General features: G+C 38.0%; 1 protein-coding gene across 9 annotated transcripts in view; it reads left to right on the top strand.

Moving 5' to 3' along the window:
- Window positions 1–1,814: 1,814 nt before the first annotated feature.
- Window positions 1,815–20,677, top strand: part of tenm4 (teneurin transmembrane protein 4) — a 196,755-nt gene continuing 177,892 nt past the window's right edge. For all 9 annotated transcript variants that reach the window (XM_056756974.1, XM_056756971.1, XM_056756973.1 and 6 more), the window contains exon 1: window positions 1,815–2,043. The gene's annotated coding sequence lies outside the window, so the exon portion shown is untranslated. The remainder of the gene's footprint in view (window positions 2,044–20,677) is intronic.

The following is a 20,677-nucleotide window of genomic DNA, read 5'->3' on the forward strand; positions in this document are numbered from 1 at the left end:
ACAACATATTGAACTGAGATCTGGTGTGTAAAGATCTTTCAGAAATGTTCTGTGAAAAGGGTAATATTCCCATTCCATTACTATTTACAGAAAAGGGCCCCTCAGCCCCCTGTATGCCCTGGATCCATATGGAACCACCGATAATGAGGTTAGCCCCGTCTTCCGGTTGCCTATGTCAACCAAGGGTTTCTAAATCCCACGCTGACGCGATAACAATCCCAACTTGGCCCGGCAGCTTTCCATATGAAAGAATATTTTACTTTTCACTCACCCATTCAGGCAGGGAGCAGTACGAAGCCCCATAAGCTTGGCCTGAGATTAGCTTTCAGAGGGTAATGAAGTGAATTGAACCCCACACACCACCTCCTGGCCTCTCTCTTGTTCTCAGGGCAACCAAACATACTTGGAGGGATAGGAACCCTTGACCATTCTTTTAACCTCGCAGTGAAGCTTGGTGGAAAAGAAGACTTTTCATACAGCTTTCGATTTGGAAGCAGGACTTAAACGACTTGGCCTAACAAAGGATTTGTGACATAGAAAAAATTATGGTTTGGTTAGAAATTGTTGCAAAAATGAGTTTTCCTTCTTAAACTCAATTGGAAGCCGTTTGAAGTAGACTTTAAAAAGTGTTTCAGAGATCTGTTTATTAATGAGCTACTTCTGTGTTTAGGCAAATCCAGAGTTATGGACGTGACATTTTCAGTGGAAACTTGAAATATAAATTCTCAGAGAATGTATTTATTGACAATATGTTGAACCATCTGTTTCTAGTAAACTCCTGATGGAGACATTTTTCCAGACATTAGAAAAAAAATGTGTTGCGGATGCTACAAAATTGGACATGTTTTTAAGAGAAGACATTCTTCTAGGATTTCTGTGAATTAAAATTTACAAACCACAAGCAACTCAACAAATAGAGAAGAAATGGCTCCTCACAAAACCATGTACTTTTATTTTATTTATTGCTTTTTATATACATTTTATTTCATTTATGAGGAATATGAACCGTTATGATGTGACAAATAACTGACTATGGAAAACTAAAAGTCTGTATTTAAACCACAAAATATGAACATGAACCATTCTTTTACATATTTATCTATTTCAGATTTTCATTTCTGTGTAACATGCATCAACAAAGGGTGAAATGATTTAAAGGCAAAATGTTAAATATTTTCACATTTGTCACTTTGGATAAAAGCGTCTGCTTCATAAATAAATAGGCTAAATGTAAAAAATACGCACATTACCTTGTTTTGTGGGACATTGAATAAACGGTAATGGCACTTTGGGGGGTTGGAGGTTATGGGCATGTGTCACTGTAGTTTAATGGTATTTTTGAAGAACCCTATGGCATATGCCTACATAAATAATAAAAACATTCAATAATTTAGAGCGAGTGTGCATAGGATATAAACCATTTGATGCCAGTATTTTGTTGTCTATCAACAGATGCATTTCTTTCACGTAATAATTAATATTAATAAGCAGCCTACACCTACCATATAAATATGTTTCAAATCTTTTAAATCTTGATTTTTTTATTGCTTTGCCTAATGTGACGTGTGTCCTGGTGCTGTGCCTATAACAAACGTTTTTGTTTATCCCGCTTATTTTCGTTTCTCTGTAAATGCATTAAAACCACGCTGTGGTGGTAGTAGTGGCCCCGGGCTCGCTTTCCACTAGCGCCCACGACACGCACACACCCCCTATTCGTCTGAACACATGGTACGGGCCGAGTGTGGACGGTGGAAGCCGCTTGTCATTCCACGGCATTCCCGCTACACAGAGCGCGCACGGATTCAGCACTACAGGACGCGGCGTTACTCGCCCTCCGGCTCTCTGCAGCAAAACATACGGCTCGCTATCTCTCCGTGAAATGCTGGACATTTATCATGCTTGTAATTTTCTAAACGGGAGATGATGTTGATGAGACCCCGATATTAAGAGCACAACACCTTCCTTAGACTGAGCTGGTTACTGTTTAAAGGGAAGCGCTTGCAACCTCCGATACGCTGGATAGACGCCTTCTTTCCAGATATGGTGAGCCGCTTATTTTCTATGGGAAAAGTGCGTGTTGTTGCGAAAACAGCTGGACCGTAATGCGGTACAGAGCGATGTTGTGCTCGGTTTGGGCTGTGCGCGAGGATGCTTTATACAATTACGCGAAACCTCTTCTTTTATTTATTATGGATCGTCTTGTAAACTTGCGCTATGGAGCGACCGCGCAAACTAAAGAGGGCTTGGCTGCACTCTTATTACCATATAAAACCAATAACTATTGCTTATGGGTAAATTATTAATATGGCTATGTGTTTTGTGAACGATCCTGGCTTTCTCTAATCTGGTAAAAGGAAGTTTATCCGCATTAATAGGTGGATTTTGCGTTTTTTTCTGCATTTGTAATCAACACGAAACGCGTGTTAACGGGCCGAGGGTGTACCTGCTTACCGCCGCATGTTTCAATATACGATCATTCAGCGGGATGCAAGCGGGATGCGTGACTACAGCTAAAGGATTTAGAGAAGATAGTGTTTCACTTTCTCAGATTGTACTTTTCATCCGGATTTATCTGCATGTGGGATAACGCAGCAGATATTCAGCGTACTCACATTCATCCAGTGAAACAAATGGGCTTTTACAGTCTTTCACTTATACACACCTAACACCCTCCAAACATTTCGGGTGTGAGGGTCTGTTGTAAGTGCGTGATGTGCATTTACTGCTCACTATCGTGTCGTATTTTTAGGTGAAGATTCAACAGATTTGCACTCACTGCTGATATAATGCATAAAATAACAGTAGTTATTGGTTTGTTTCTAGTTGTTTTTTGTTTCATTGGTACTTTTCAGTGAAACATTCTACATGGGTCACTGTGGTTTCAACATTTGTCGCTATTGAATGTCAGGCATCTTAGAAACAAGGCAAAACTAGAATCAAAAATTGAAGGGCCTTTACAGTATGTTTAGCAGTAAAGTGTTTGTCTGAGGACTGGAAGGCACAGCAGAATGAATTCAATGAAAATGTCTTTATTCAAGAGCACACACGAACACATATAGAACAGCATGTTTTAAATGTCCATGTATGGATAAAATATGTGTCATGTTATGCGATTGTTCCCGAATGCCATTGTATTACATAACAGGAACACTTTTCAAGTTCAAAATTATGATCTTTTTGGCTAGCAGAACAGAGTAAATGTGATTGGACTACATTGTGTGGTTGCTTTGCTTAGGCACCTGACTTTAAACAACCAGAAAAAAAGGCCTCGCCTTGGGTTGATATTTTGGTCAAAATTCAAGGTTGAATTAATTGCAAATGGCTCAGAAAAGTGAAGTCGGTTGTGAGAAAGGGCTTAGTCATCGTAGGTGTGGAGTTGGTTTGTTGTAATAGCACGATAACAATTTCACAAATACTTTTAAGGGACATTGTATCTGCCTTTACAGAGAAATCTAAACTTTTCTGAAAATCAATGACTTTTGCATAAATGCGCGTATTGATTTAACTTTATAAATAAAGATGTTTTATTGTTGTGAGATGAGGTTTTTTTTAAATACCAGTTGAAGGTAACAATATTGCACAGTGATTTTGTAGTTATGCATCAATGGGGATAAATCAAGCCGACTTTGAGTTCTCTGGTGTGGTGCGGAGCCTCATGTAGTGCTACTAAATAAGTCTGAAGTTGAGGGGTCTCCATGGGTTTGACCTTTGGGGACAGCCTTGTGTTCTCCTGGTTGTTGTAGTTGAAGATGATAAGGCCACCACAAGAGAGTTCCATTAAAAGAACAAGTCTTCCTTTGTTTGCCCTGAGATTTTTAGACTAATTTCGTTTCGCTTTTATCTTCTACTAATCATTTCTTATTTTGAATTTTCCCTTCACTTTTAAATGTGTTAAACATTAAAATGGACCAACGTGTGTTGTTTTAAAAAAATCGTAAAAATGGTCTAATGTTGAGATAAAGTTTAATGTGTAGATATTTAAAACTGATATATTGCAATATTTTACTCTCTTGTTTCTCTTTCATCTACTTTGGAGTGGTGTCTTATATTTGTATATAATAATAAAAATAAAATAATAATTTGTATTTTGGTTGAAAAGAATTAGACCACATGATCACTTAATACTAAAGCCTGCCATTCTCTGCAAATTGGTCTGTTGCATGTTTTTTTACAAATATTTATGTAAAATGATAATAATGGAACTTGTTGATTCTTTATAGTAATTTGCTGTAAAATATTTCACTGCCTAAATCCACTCGAGCTAATATATGGAGAGGGGGTATTTAGCCAAATTAGACATCTTACAAAAGCTTACACAATTTATATTATTCCAAATATTTGCCAAAAAGCCTTTTTTAGTTGATCTAAGGCTTTCCCATGGGTTTTTGGTTTCATTTCATAAATTACAGAGTTGTTTGAAGCCGTCTGAAGAACCACAACCAGACGAAACAATGATGGAAACAAACCAATGAATTGCTCAGGCTCCCCAGTGAATCTTCCGGTATGGATACGGAGTCTCTCATGTAATAAGGCTTCATAGTCGAGCTGCTGGGAATGTAGACTTCAGTGGAAGGTGGACAGACGGTATGTGGTGAAGTGTTTCTCATTGTTCCTCTGTTGCACCTTACTTCTTATTAAGGAGCTACGGAATTGCACCCCTGCCAAGACTCTTTATCCCTGCAGTGCTCCACTCACCTGATCCCTGTCTCAGAAGCCTCTTGTGCAGTGAAGATATTTTTCCTGCTCGGAAGCTGCTTTGAAATAAATTGCGATACACAATTAGTGCAAAAGAAAAGTTGGACCACTTTTTGTGCCCTTGTGTCTGGTCCACGTGGTTTAGTAAGAGATGATTTTTAAAGTAAAAAATCTTCATTCTATCTCTGTTTAATATGAAGGGATAGATGTGAGTAAACCAGCTGTGGGTTGGTTTTCATTAAAGGTAAACACTCTGTGGCTCTGTCAAAACATTGCTCTGTTTTGTTTGATAATCCCAAATAACAACATTTGCACACCAATGGGAGACAAGGGGAGTGTTTGGGCAAGCATTGTTTTTGCAATTCCTTTTGGTAGGTGGCACAGAAATTACACGTCACCTTTAGGATAGTTCAACCAAAAATGTTCTTATAGTTTTCAAGAATGCAAAAAACAACATTGGCCTTCCATTGACTTCCATTGTATTGGCACAAAACTACTGGGACATTTTATAAAATGTCTTTCTTTGTGTTCCACAGAAGATATATTCATATACAGGTTTACAACCACAAATATTAATAAACATAAATTGAGATTTTTTTATTTTTGGGTGAACTATCCCTTTAAATTCAACAGGTATCCCAGTTTTTGAAAGTTATTTAACTTTACAGTCATACGCATCAGCAATTTCAGACAGTGTGGCTGCTGTTTTTGCACCATTAGAGAGGTTTATAAAAACATTAAAAGAATACAAATCTAGGGCCGATGGTGTTATACCGTGTGATGGAGACATATGCCAGCAGGTAGAGATACGACTATCAGTGAACTGCTTTGCGTTGTACACACATTGAGTGAAATGAATACATGAGATTTTTTTTTCTAATTCAATGGTGTTTTAGTCTTTATCTGTAGTGTCTATTGTCAGACTTATTTTCTAGCAACTCAAGTTTTGAAACTTAATTATATTAGATACAATTATAGATAACTTTCATTTATGCTATTTGTGATATACATTAGGTTTTAAAACATCTCTTGGCTTGTTTGAGCTTATATCCTGTCCAACTTATTTTGCTATCAAAAATAGCTATATTGTTGAATATAATTTTCCTGAGATATATTATTACTCATCTATAAATAAGTACATTTAGGGAAACCGTGTTGAAGTACCCTATTTTTTCCATAAATTCATGGTAAGTTCATTGCCGATTAGTAAAGCACGTTTTTAGCTTGTTGTTGTTTAGTGGGGGTGGATATGAAAGTGTATACATGCGCAACCAAATCAATGAACTGCATTATTGCCGTGACCTACTGGATGCTCAATTCATTTGAGGTCAATGGAAAAGTTGTGTGACCCCCCCTGACTCTTTTGCTGCTAATACAATTAGGGTTTTATTGTGTGTCAGTTTATAGTGCTGTAAATACCCCCCTCCCTCATTATGCATGTGTTTTCACCAAGATTAAAAGCAACGACTTACACCCAAACCATAAAATCCAATTTGTCCAAATGGCCAGTTTGTGCGAAAAAGTAATGCTTTGAATTGTGATGATTCAGTTTCCCTGCTGGATTTTGTGTTTGCTGTTGATTGCATTGGATGGTGTGTTTGTTTGTTTGCCTAGCTATGTGTAAATAGCATGGCGGAAACCCTTTGACGAATAGTAGGTGCAATTATTGTACAAACACATTATATTGGATATATATATGCTTCTAGAGATTGGATGGATTTTAGTTTGCAAATTTAAATTGTAAATTGCAATCTTTTCCTTTTTTTCTCAAATTGTAAGGATAATCGCATGATAATTAAACACTTTCTCCCAAATCCTGTGAATACAAACAGCTTATAATGTGACATCCGGTAATTAGCACTCAAAATGTCCTACGCTCTACAATACTTTATTCATAACAATACATCGTGTTTGTTTAAACAGCGTTGGGTGTTGACAGAAAGATTAAATCCTACTGTATCCTACTGTACGTAAAGATCATTGTCACAATCGCCTGTTTTTGAAGGAATCCGTTAATTTGCGTACGCTCAAACGACTCGCTTTGTCCCTCTCAGACAGCATATAAATCATTGTCACTCGATACAGTTCATGCATTAGCCCGGCTTTACGAACGCGTTCACCTTCTCAACATGAGCGCTATTAATGTGATGATGAGTGCATAGGGTGCGGGGAGGGGTGTGTTTGCTTGCCCGGAGCATTACGTTTAGTTGAAGCTGCGGTCTGTCATGCTGTGATTTATCGCACGCACAGCTAATGGCAGCCTGTCGAGATAACAACATTTTATTGGACTTGAATGTTGGAAGAGGGGGAAAAATACTGTAGCTCTCTTCATTTCCAAAATCACTCAACGGTGACTGGTCAACCGTGCCGTCGCGAGTTGCTGAATGAGGGAATTCGCTCTCTCTCTTTTTCTATAGCGAAACTTGGTTAATTCTCGCTGAAGGAGACGCATTCTCGGTACGGCCACGCAGCTGTCGGGGCTTTGCGGCGTCGCCTTTTAAACACGAAGTGTACCTCGTGTTTTTATGAAATGTAAATCTGGCTTTTTTCACCGAATGTTTTTTTTTCACACAGTTGGAGGAAAGAAAAGCTTTTTCTTCACTTCAGTGAGCCCGGACATTGTGTATTCTAAAAGTGGGTTCAGGGACAACAGCTGCCACATTTACATTCAAATGACTTTCAAGATATCCTGCTTCATAATCTGGGCACCTATTTCCATGCAATTTCAGCAGGTAAACTCCCCCGATCTGGCATTCCGAGCGCCTTGCTATTTTATGCAAAGAATGAAATCATTTATACCGCAATTTCGTATTTTGAAAAGGAGCATCTATTTTCGAAGGATTTAATTTTTTCCCATCCAGCAGATGAGGGAGTCAACGTTATCTTGTAAGTTCATAGTAAAGAAAAATGACAGGTGAGATCTCCGTAATGTCCCAATTGTTTCTCCAAGACAGAATTGCAATTTCAGTACATGGAGAACAAATGGAGACTTTTCGTTGAGGCTTCTACGTCTCGGATTTGTCATTCATAGAACAGTGATCTTTCAAAAGACATCTCAAACATTTCTCATCAGATTCTTTCAAAATCAACTTATCATAGCTGTTACTTTATAGTTATGATTTCTCAACATTTGTCTCATTTGTGCCTTTTTAATTACTCCTAAGAATTTTAACTAGAAAATCTAAGACATAGCTGATGCATAAAAGAAACTGAAATCTCAATTAAGTCTCAAAAGCTATGAAAGCGAGACCTCAGAGCAATAGTTATCAGTAGTTCTGTTATCCTCTGGGAATGAGGCGAATATTTGTTCTCATTGCTGAATACAGATCACTGGGATTTTGAAAAATAGCATTTGAAATCATTAAACAAATGATGAGCCCGATTCGGTTGACATGCGAAAGAAATGGCGCCTTTGAATCTCGGGTAATTAATCAATCACTGGCTATTTGCCGTTAGCAGCGGTGCAATGCCAAAACGAGGTCAGATTGGAGGTTTCTTCATTTATCCTTGTACTCCGGCATTGTCTGTTATACTCTAGCATGCTAATGCACCTCATGGCCTGTAAGCGACCTTATTACTCATCTCAGGAAAGAAACGGATTCACATGGTTGTGTTTAATACCAACTGTTTTTCTTTGTGGGCCAATTGGTTGAATAGGTAGGTGATGAATGCTCTCTGTATAGTTGTGTTTTGATAGGAGTAAATGCTCGCCTTCTTGACCCCTGGGCCTTTTGTGTTGGAGCCCAAAACATCTGCGTTCACCAATCACATGGGGTCACGCCCCCCCCACCCCTACCCCATGTGGTCATACCTCTTTTGCGGTTTAGGTACATGGCAAAGACTAACTTTATTTTGACATCACCTGAACAAAATGCGAAATTTGGATTTTAGTGTGTTTTAGGCGGTTGTAATGGTTGCTTAATGACCCAGGTCAAAAGATTGGGCCAATCCCAGCCAGGTCTCTATAGTCCCTTGTTCTTGTTCGAAAGAGGTGTCGTTTGTGTAACATAAAAGACGCCAAGTTTATTATGTTAGATTAAAGGTTTGTTCAAATCCCTAATGCTAAGTATTAGCGTTAATAGTAACAACGGTGATGTTTTTCTCAGCAACCTCTTTCTATCCTATTTATTTCTTTTATTTTCTCCACAAGACTAGCATGACGTTTCCTCTGAAAAGTATCCTTTCCCTCATTCTTGTTAGAGAATCTTATTGGTCGTATCAGCCAGAATCTTCCCTTGATCTGGTCTTCATGAGGGGGCTTTACTTGAAACGAGGGGGGCTTAATATGTGCACTTGAGCCACTTTCCAAACAGGATGGAGGTTCATGTTACCTTTCTCATAGTGAGTAAAACAGTACACCCATTGTGTCCCGCATTTCACGGTACATATGTAACAATTTCTATGATGACTCGCATAAGTCACTGAAAGCTAATCGCCATCTACATGCACAAGACTCGGATTTCAGCTTTTGTCGCGGGAGTTTAATTTACTGTCACGAGCTTGAACCGCCCTCATATTTCCACTCGGGTGTCTGGAATCGCACCACCGAGAAGCGGGCATCTGTCTGAAGTATGTTGGTCGTAGATCTTGGAAGTTTTTTTTTTATTTTATTAAGGCGTAACAGAAAAGGAGTTACTGCTTTGTGTTGTAATGAGTCTTATGTGCATTTGGCAATTACTAAAACTTATCTGCAGGACTTATAAAGGAAATGCAGGAGCTGTTACAAGATTGTTGAGGTTTTATAGGATTTATAGGGCTCTTATATAAAAGCCGGTCTCTGAATCCAGACTCGGGTAATTACAATAAATGGACCTTTATTCTCTTGTACTGAAAGAAGCTGATGCTTGCACACCTTTAAGCAGACATAATATGCTGGTATTGCTGAAATTTTGTTTCAAAACTCAAATATTTAGTTGGGAGATGTGGTGCAGTGGTTAGCACCTAGACATGTTGAGCCGTTGGTGTCAGGTGTGCATTGATAAATCAGAAAGTTAATGTAACAAATTCAAGGAATGGGAAGAAGGAGGCGGTATCCAGCGACGATTCAACAACAAACTTTAATAAAATAAACGAACAATAAAACGAAATTAAGAAGCTGGCAGCTCCCTCAGGATCGACTGCCGGCCACACAAACATGATAGAACCTAACATAAAGTCCAGGCCTGGTCCTCTCTCTTTGTACACTCCTGTCACTCATCCTTTTAGGCTTTTCGATCTCCTCCCAGAGAGATGTGAGACCGGTGGAAGGCGCAGCTGACACTCATTATCACTCGCGTTACAGGCCTCACGTCGTTCCCTTACGGCTCTCGTCCTGCCTGGCTAGTTACAGTTAATATAAAAAATGCCTGCTGTTCACGTTATGCATAATCTGTTTATCCTTTCTGTATTAAATTTTTATAGATATTAACGGTCCATGTGTATTTTTTGGAGGCTCTATTGACAGAAATGCAATATAATATACATAACTATGTCTGTGTGTATAAAGACTTTACGTAACGAAGCGTTTTGTTTTTATTACCTTAGAATGGGCTATTTCTAAGGCAATGAATATCAACATCATGTTGTTGAACTACAGTAGCCCTAAACGTACAAACAGCTTTACAGAGTGCGATTCATAAATACATTATCTCAAAGAATTTTTGCAAGAAGCAAAAACGTGATGACATCTTAGTCCTGTGTCAGCTACCTTAGTGTTCCGAAAGAGAGTGGTGGATTGAGCAGTTAGTTGCAATTCTTAACCTCGCTGCTAGATGCCGCTACATTTTATACACTAAACATGTTTATTTATTTAGGTCCTGCTTAGTCTGCAAATTTATCAATAAAATGTTCAGCTACAACACTTGCAGAAAGACGGCGTTGGGCACACATCGCTAATATCTATAAACATGGACAGGCTGCGAACAAAGCAATGCCTTTCTCCTGATCAAGGATTTCAGTTCACGTTGTATCAACAAACAAAGAAGCGCGCATTTCGTGTTTGTTATCCTCCGCTATTGACTCATTGAACTCCAGTGGCCATGCTGCAACCTCAGCTCTAGAGAACAGTAATATAAAAGCAGTGACTAAGCCCAGGCCGCTGACGAAACTCGCTCCATCCTGTGGCATATCTGCCGCCTTCTTCAAAAATAAGACTCCAGGGATGAGTATGTGTGCGAATGAGAGGAAGAGAGAGAGAGCGTGCGTATGTGTTAGAGAAAGAGAAAAAGGAGACTTTGGAAAGAGAGAACAAAGTGAGGCGTAAATAATAAGATGTCCTTATGCTGGTTACATTACACAGGCAGTTTTTCCTGACAGCCTTCACATCTTTCACCACTATCAGACTAACGCAGTGGCGCCCACATTTTCTGCATGTATGGGTTCCTCTCTGCAGATTCTACTCCCTGGTGGCGTTTCATCATGTGGCACATAATCTTATGCAAGATGGTGAAATGGCAGTTAATTTGCAGGTAATTAGACCCTGGTGATTTGCCATTGAAAGGACAGCAGAAATGAAGGCTGTGTTTAAATGTCATGGAGGCTGTGGCACTCATTGTGTTAGGAATGCATTCATTGGAATAACTGCTACGTAATGTTCTGAGGCATTAATCGCTGAAAGTCACGTAATGTTACTTTAGATATAGTACATTAGACGTAAAGGCATTTCTGGACGGTTAAACAGCAGATTTTCATTGATGCACTGTGCTTTACATTGAAACCTAAGGGAAGCAAGTCAAAAAATACCTTTTCCTTGTGCTCTGGTGGCTCACCTTTGCGTTAAAAGGAATTGTTTACCCAAATATGAAAATGATCTCTATTAACTTCCCCTCACGCCATCCCTGATATATTTGGCCCATTTCTTAAGGTGAGCTAAACTCAAAGAAATTATTTTATGTTAAAAGGCCTTAAAGGGACAGTTCATCCAAAAATTGAAAATTCTTTCATCATTTACTCATTTATTTATATTTAAAGATATTTGGAAGAATGTCAACAACTGACAATTTTGAGGCCCCATTGAATACCATAGTAGGAAACATTATTGTGTACTTTTTTGTTCTGTTGAAGACAAAAGAAGATATTTTGAGGAATTTAAGGAAGCAAACAGTTCTGGGGCACCATTGACTACCATTTTAATTCGTCCTATTATGGTAGTCAATGGTGCCTCAGAACTGTAAGTTGCTTACGTTCTTGTTATTCATGCTATTTTTATATAGTACTCAAAATGGTAAAACAACATAAACAAATACCATTTATTTAAAAATATCTCCCATGGGCTAATGTCTGATTTGAATAAACATTAGAGCAAAAAAAGAGGAACGAGTGATTCCTTTAAATATGGCAGCGTGTTGATAACTTAAAATCTTATTGGTTATTGCATGTCAAAAGAATCAAAAAGAATTTGAGAGAATAATTAGAAGATTTTCACATTTTGGTGAACTGTAAAGGATAATCCCATAAACTGCTATTGGTTGAGGTAATGGATCGGTATCTGTATTACTCACCGTTTTCTCTGCATATAAAGCACAATTTATGTATGTTTGACAGTCACATCAAACTAGTGCAAACACGCTTTTACGGGATGAAAGGTTATTTTTGTCACTGTCCTGCTGCTCAATAAACAACCATCACTACCATGAAATAGGCTCTTTCTATACGGGTTTTATTATATTACATTATTTTTATTTTAAGAACACATTTAGATCGCTCTCCCACTGTGAAAATTCACCTTTCTGCTTTATTTTAGTCTGCAAAGCACACTCAATCGATTCTTCGGCTCGCAGTGTTTTCTAAATATCTTGTTCAGCACGCAACCTGAAGGAGGAAAGGCAGGGCTATGAAAGCATGAGAAATAAACAGATGTTTGTATTTTGACGTCACCGACCTTTTCCCCTCTGGCCATCGACCTCAGACAAGCGAATCAAATACGAAGCATGTATCAAAAAATAAAAGAGGGTCTTAGGGGAAAAGTAGCTGTGATTCTGTAATGAAAGACATGCTAAGCCATCTAATACAACGGCAATTACAGTCTGACAATTAAAAGGCTTACTAAGGAATTTGGCCCCGGCGTATGGGCTCGACTCTCATAAAGAGGGTGCGGTGATGCAGAAATGCTGTGCAGACACTGCAGATAATCATGGGTGGCCATTTGAGAAAATTGAATCAGCTTTGTAATTGGGAAATGAAACTGAGCAATAGGAATGAACAGACACGGCTGAAGGGATCTGATTTTAAAGATTTATATCAATCTGAATTAGCCAAAGTCGCAGGTATACGTCAAGCCTGATCGCTGTAGAGTGATTTATCACTGTGTGATTGGTCATTACTACTAAATGACCCTTATTCGTTAAACATGAATTTTGTGTGTCCTGCATAAATCAAATTTTTGTTAATTTTAGTTTTGAATTCAATTTGACAATTTACTCATGATTTGAATTTCTTCATGTTTCATGGATAAATTCTACTGTACGCATTTTTGTTTTATTGCAGGTGACCCACTTTTCACACAATTCCTATTTGTTCTGTTTTTTGTTCCATAAATAACTGTGCTAAAAATAAAGGTGTTTATAAAGGTAATAGTTTACTTTGTTTTGGTCGAGTTGCACATTCTGTGAAGTGTAGACAGTGACCTGTCATTTGATTGGCAGTGGCCTCGTAGATCTTAATTTGTTTGTTTATTTGTAATCGTGTCTCAGTCGTAACGCACGGCGAGAGAATATCCGAAGCACTTTGTTAAGACCACTTCACTAAGACCTGAGCCGGTCAGACAGAAATATTGATTACCTCTAATTTGCTTTTAAACCCTCCTCCCTCCTCTCTCCCTTTCACTTTCTTTCTCTCTCTCTTTCTCTGGGTATGTTTGGCATACTACCATACACAATGTTTTGGCATACATTGCGTGCAGATTTTCTGGATGGTATGAACGGTTGTTCTGCTGTATTTGCCAAAGTGTGCAGTCTACATGTGCAGTCTAGTGGTAGTGAAATACTGTATCCCAGAATACAATGCCTCTAAACAGGCTGAGGTGTCATTCATGTTCCATGCAAAAGTCAACCTTAAGATGAAAAAAAGTTTTACTAAAGGTTTTCACCATATTGATAGGTCAGAAGTCAATATTTGGGTATTTAAATAGTTTTAAATTATTTTTTTGTGTTCTTAAACCATGATTTTCCATAATCAAGTCAATGAATTATCACATCCAAAACGGTCCATATGCCTCATAAATGGGCACATGATAATTCAAATAATATAACTATTTTATGGTCTGTGAAGAGCCAGCTCTTTTCCATGTGTTAGGTGTTATTTGTTCTGGTTTGTAAATTTTAATTCCCAGAAATCCTACAAAGTATGTTGTCCCTCAAAAGCAAGCATCATATTTTTTGTCACATTAATGAATTCATTTTATGTCGGCAATCCCTTTTCTCTCTTTTAAAACAAAAAATGTGTACACAGACAGTAAATTATAAGCAGATGGTGCAGTATATTGGTAATTTTACATTCTCTGAGAAATTATCTTACATGTTTTGGAATTGCCCTGCTCAATCTTACTGTACACATGCACATTTTCAGCGTTTCTGTCTACGGGACCATACAAATGCTTGAAAAAGTCCATTTTAATAATTAAATGGTGTTTAATGAAATAACTTTATTAGAGAATAAAGAGGAGGGAATTGGTCATTTGACTGACATGGCTAGCCAGGAGGCAGAAGCTCACTTCGGTTTGGTTTGAAAGCGAACTGGCACCGGTTCAAGGCCAGTATGCGCGAGGCCAGAAAGGTTTTCAAGGGGCAGGGCCCAGCGCTGAGAGGGACTTGTCAATATATTTTGCAAACGTTAGGCAGCAAAGTGGAATGATAGCTCTCAAGGGTACTGCCCTTAAGCTGTTTTTCTATAAATATTAATCAGGCCCACAAGCCTGCCTGGAAGGTGGCTCAGCACTTTTTTAGCTTGTGTCATTGACTGTGGCTCAACGTGACAAGAGGTGAGAGAGAGAGATGACAACTCTCATTTCTGTTCTGATTTCATAATTCAAATCAGGAATGGCAGCCAAAGCAACCTAAAAAGAAAAATCGATAACTGGTAGGGTGATCCAATCATAAATTGGAATTGAAATTCGTAAACTTTTATATTGCATCAACCCCACTTATATTTCTGTACTTGCTTACTCAATATTGTTTTTGGGGGGATATTAATATTTTCTTTATGAAGAACTGAACATCCTGTAGAATAAAACTTCAGTACACAACAATGAAATTCTCTGTTGGCTCCGCCCATATGTACAGCTGTAAAACTGTGCTGCTGTAAAATCTACGTCTTAACAAAATCTCAGGGGTATCAGCAGGGCTTGGTTAAATTAAAGATGATTTAGAATAATTTGCAGCTGCTTTGTAAACATGCACATTCGACACATTCATGCAGATTCCCTCATTATAACCATTATAGGTTGAGGTGGTAGAGGTAAAATCCCATGAATGTACTTTGAAAAAGAAACCCATAGCTAGAGGCCAGAATGTCGTAGAAATGTTAAGGTGGACATTTTTGACAATGAGCAGTCACCTTGGAACCTCCCAAAACAGGCATATGACATAGCAGTGTGCTAACAATCACTCTGAACACGACTTTTACTAAATCCTTGGTGTTTCGAGTCTGACGTCATTACCTCGTCAATTTTAACAGTCATAGGTAGTTTAGATGGTTAGAGTAAGGTTAGGGTGTGGGTTGGGGTATAGGTTTCTTAAGACTTTAAACTTAGTCAAAACCAACTAGCCACACCCACGGATCTGAATCGAAACAAGGAGTAGGATTTAGTAAGTAGAGAGAGCCCTTTGAACACCTTAGCATTAGCATAGCACTGGAAACCCCCTAAACCCCCCGAAGTATTCTATAGAATTACTCTATAATCTATTCTGTGTTTAGTTATTGCCTTTTTCACATTTATTTTATAGACATTAACAACGCTGCTCCCCAGATAGCACCGGTACGTCTGCAAGTTGTCTGCCAAAGATCTGGAGATCTGGAAAACATGTGCTGTTTAAAAACATCTAATATACATCCTAGAAAGAGCAGGTTTACATACGTTCTATATCAGAAACATCTTACATACATCTTCTAGATGTCTATATGACAACTGACAGCAGGCATCTTAAAGGCAGATGAGAAAACAATAAAAAAATACCACTCGCAGATGTAAACACAGACATCAGATGGAGCTATCAGTGGAGGAACTTCCTGTTTCAGTTTTTTAACTTTTCACAGTACAACAAACAGAACGTTATAAATCAAATTGTAGAACGTAAATATTTCGATCAAAAAAATAAAACCAAACCAGAAAGACGTTCTATGGCAAGATGAGAAAGGAAAAGATGATGGGAGATAAAAGTAGGCTTGGGATCAGGACACAATGCTGCCAAACCCCAACCAGACGCAATATAACCTCAAGACATTTTCTTATTTTCAAAAGGATAACTTGTGTTTAATAACTTGTATTAGGTTTTAGATGCTTCTTATGACAATAGTGTGGCAATTACATTCAAATAATTTCAATTAAAGATGCGAAACATTTTATGTGGCCTTGCTCCCGTTCAGGTCTCTTCAAATTACTGCACTGTTAATCTATCTTTAGATCAATAATACCAGACAAATTACTAAGCGTCAACTTAAGCACTGTATTAAGCTCACATATCCTTCCAGAAAAATGAACTGATGTGAAAGTGCTGTCGCTAACAAGCCACGATGGTAAAGTTATCGAAGCGTCACAAATCTCTGGTAAAAGCTGCGTTCTTTATGCCAATGCACAGACGACTAGAGATATGTAATTATGTTTCAGTGGCACAGTAAGGTCTATAAAAAGCTTAGTCATACATAAGGCATTGTTGGCTGTCAGAAGAGTTTATCCTCTGAATTTATCCTCATTTGAAGACACCGTTGAGGAGGAGTGACCTTTGAAGGGGAACACACACCATTTTTTGTGCTTGTAAAAATGTGAGTTTTGTCTGAGAAGAATTAACAACCTGACCAGATCGAAATGTGTGATTTTTAAAGCTGTGCGTGAATAATAGCCGAGTTGTGTGTTTGCCTTTGTGGGTGTTTTTTTTAACTTCTTGTGCCATCTTGTTTGTAGTGTGGATTTGGGTTCATTTAAATCTGTTCGCAAGTAGATTGATTCAGAATTGTTCATTGATTCATTGAGTGACTCTTTCTGTAGGTTACATCTTTAAGTGGCGGTGACCAGCGAGTGACTTTTAAAGATGCCGTTGCCTGAAGTGTAGACTTGTTTCCTTGTTAGTGAGTGTGCGTTTAGAGCGAAGTTGAACACTACAAATTCAAGTGAAAAGGAATGATTCATTTATTTAAGATTCATTCCGAAACACCATGAAAAATGCCACAACTGGCCTCTTGTTCTGTTAAATGTTGTAAGTTTACTGTTTGATTCACGTACCCTCTGCCTCCGTCTGTGTTCATACAGTGTATGAAAGAGACATGACATTTGGATGAAGAACGATAGCATGACTTTTCCTACCATTTTTTTTATTTACCGCAGCTATATTTTCATATTAAATGCAGCGCAGATCTACATCTTGAATTTACTATTTTAAACAGCACAGCATGTGGACATGCAGAAAATGCATTATCCCGCTTTATCGTGATAGGCATACTAGAGCTTTAGGGACCGAAGTGGAACCGATTATCCCATCACGGCTGTATCTGTTATATGGCTGAGGTCTTTGTTTAAATGTCTTTACACCGACTGCGGACGCAAGATAGCTCCTGTGTGGAGAGGTGTAAAATCGCACCTCTTTCACATAGAGTCATTGGCGTTTACATAAGATTCGAGAGGAAGGTGATAATCAGTTGACAAATTTTACTCTGAATGGTTGTTTTTCTCTCTACAGCAGATTTCAGATTACATCTTTAATTTAAGGGAACGTCGCTAATGAGAGGAAACATTTAATGCTGCAATCCGTAACTATTTTTGGGTCAAAGATAAACAAAACTTTGTTACTGAGCAAGTAAACAATCAATGTTCAAACCTGTCTCCTTACCTTACCACGATTCCCAATGGTAGACTTATAATGATATGGGAAAGTTCACCCAAATATAAAAGTTGTTAAAACTGTGCTTTTGGGCCGGATTTTGTGCTCTCTTAGAAAGAATGTGTTTGTGTTATACGTATTTAACACATTATTTGTTATTTTAACACATAATGAGTTGATTTTGTGTGAAGTCAATGAAAGGGCCAACACAAGTTAAAAGTAATACAAAATGTGTTGTCGACAGAGACGTGTTCAGTTAAGGACCACACATTTGTGTTGTTTTAACACAACTGTTTCGGGTAATGTTTGTGGTTATGCAGCGACGAGACGAGACAACGGAGACGGGAGCCCTCGGAGCGACCCGAAAGAGAGAGGGGAGAGAGGGAAAAAAAAAATTATAGACCGGTTCCCCGAAATGCTGCCGCTCGGTCCTCAATCAGCCGGGTTACTCTCCTTCGCGGTCCCTTGCGGTGGCCCTGGGGCTTCGGTGGACGGCTCGAACGTCCACCCCCTGAGTATAGATAGATGGGTTGAGACAGTGTAATTTGTTATGTAATAGTTTTATAATGTAGAATAAAACTTATTCTAGGACGCTGTTTTCGTTTTTGGGGGAGTATATATCCCTTTATCTCATTCTAAAAATTGTAGTGTGTATTCTGGTATAATTTGACCGCAGAAGTATCTGGTTCACACCTGCTGATATGGTTGTATGATCTTTTGGCCCTTTATACGAGCGACATCAGATGTATTACTTCTCCCTGACCCACTTTCATTTCGACACTCATTACTTGACATCCAAACCCGGGGCGCAAGCGGGAACAGAAAAATTACGGAATGGGTAAGTGTCAGTAGATTTGTGTCAAAATCCATTTCCATGAAACTTTCCATGAAAATTGACTAATAAAAATGCCAGTCACAAAACGAGGGTTAGTAATGGGGTTATTAATATTCATTAATATTCATTTGCATTCATTCATATTCATTTTTTTATTTCAAGCTGCTAAAAATATAAACCGGGGTGTGAACGGTTATGCCTCTGTGAGTGCCTACTGAAATACTTTATCATACCTGATTGAGATTTCAGTGGCTCATACAATAGCCAAATACACACAAACACAATTTTTAATAGCATAATAAAATGACTAGGCTAGTTTCCTTTATGCAAGGACTTTCCCCCATATTCTGAACCACATTCTTTTGTGCCATGGAAAAATAGGTTAAAACTGAACCTGGTCACAATGTGAAAACCCTTTTATTCACATGCCCTCCAGCATGATATGTCTTATATACAAAATGCATGTGCCTTTTTACTGAGACCCACATATGGCTTATGAAGAGCTGGCTCTCATATCTTGCTCATTTCTATTCCTCTGCCTCTTTTATCATTTTATCTCAGCCAGCACGTTTGATCTGACTGATGACTGGCAGGTCGCTTTGTGTTACGAACAGTGGTACCATGTCTCTAAATTCAAACATGGAACAATCTGACCTTGGCATAGATATGGTTTCCATAAGGATAGTAAAACACTTGTCAATAAAATATTATCCATCTTAAAATATTGATCTGCCTTTTGTTGGGATAGGAAGATTGAAAATATTTAAAGCAGTACTTCACCCATGAATCAAAATGTACCCATGTTTTACTCACCCTCAAGGCATCCTCACCTAGTATGATATCCTTCTTGAAGAATAATGCAGTCAAAGTTATAATACAATTTGCTTTCAAGCGGTAGAAAGGGAGTGATTGGGTGTCAACTTTTTGAAGCTACAAAAAGTGTTTCCCTCGATCAAAGAACTGTACGACACGGGTATGTAGTCTTAACAAAGGTCTTCTGAAGCGAATCGATGCATTTAAGAGATATATGCATATTGGCAGTGCTATTAACATTGATGTCTAGCGTCCGTCATCTCTTGAATGCGCGTGAACCAGAGGCTTGTTCTTTGATTGATGGATGCACTTTTTGGAGCTTCATAAAAGTCGACACCCATTCACTCCCATTCTACCGCTTGGGAGTAAAATGATACATGGTATTATAACTCCGACCGCATCATTCTTCAAGAAGAAAACCATATTCAGTTAGGATGCCTTGTGGGTGAGTAAAACATGGTGATAATTTTTTTGCTAGTAAAGTATCCCTTTATGTCACCAAGACATCTTTGAGTTTATTTTGCCAGCCAAAACAGCCTTTTCCCTGTACGTCTTGATGTTATATGCTTTTAGTAAAGAATAATGTCACGGGCTATAAATGTATTATACAAAGTGCATAGTGGAGCTATATGGGGTTGTGTGGGTTATAAATATGGTTTGAACCCCAGATGATTCTAGATGATATGTGAGCCCTTGCAAATAGTTGGCAATATGGACATTGTCTAATATTATCGTATTGTTTTTTTTTACTTTTCGTGGTTACTTTGATTTTATTTAAATTGATTTGTGGTAATTGAACTTCAACTTGAATTTGGATTGATAGCTAGTAAACGTAATCATTATCCAATAATCATTATCTAATAAAATAGACATAGGATTTTTAAATAGATGTTTTTATTTTTTAATAATGTTTGAAAAGATTTTACATTATTAGTTTTGGAAAGTTTGACATTGTAATATAGCTGTTAATGAACTTGTTTCTTACATTTGTCTTGTGGCTTTCATAGTTTTCGTCTTCTCATAAATGACCTGGTATATCTCTTATATAGTTGCGCTTATTTAGATGATCTTTGATTTTTAGAGTTTATTTTTGGTTGAAATTAGTCTTCAGTTCTTTTTTATAAATCATATATAGTCTATTCTAAATTAAATACACTATCGCTGTCTAATTGTTTCTTACAGCATCTCCTACTAATAGCTTATATACATGTGAGTTATATATACAGTATCTGTGAGTATATGTGAGTTTAACAGAGATATTAGATTTTTTTATTCTAATATTGCTGAAGGCAGATTCTTCTAGCTGACTTGAGCCTATAGTTGAAAC

The sequence above is a fragment of the Triplophysa dalaica genome, chromosome 9, assembly GCF_015846415.1.
Source record: "Triplophysa dalaica isolate WHDGS20190420 chromosome 9, ASM1584641v1, whole genome shotgun sequence".
NCBI lineage: Eukaryota > Metazoa > Chordata > Actinopteri > Cypriniformes > Nemacheilidae > Triplophysa > Triplophysa dalaica.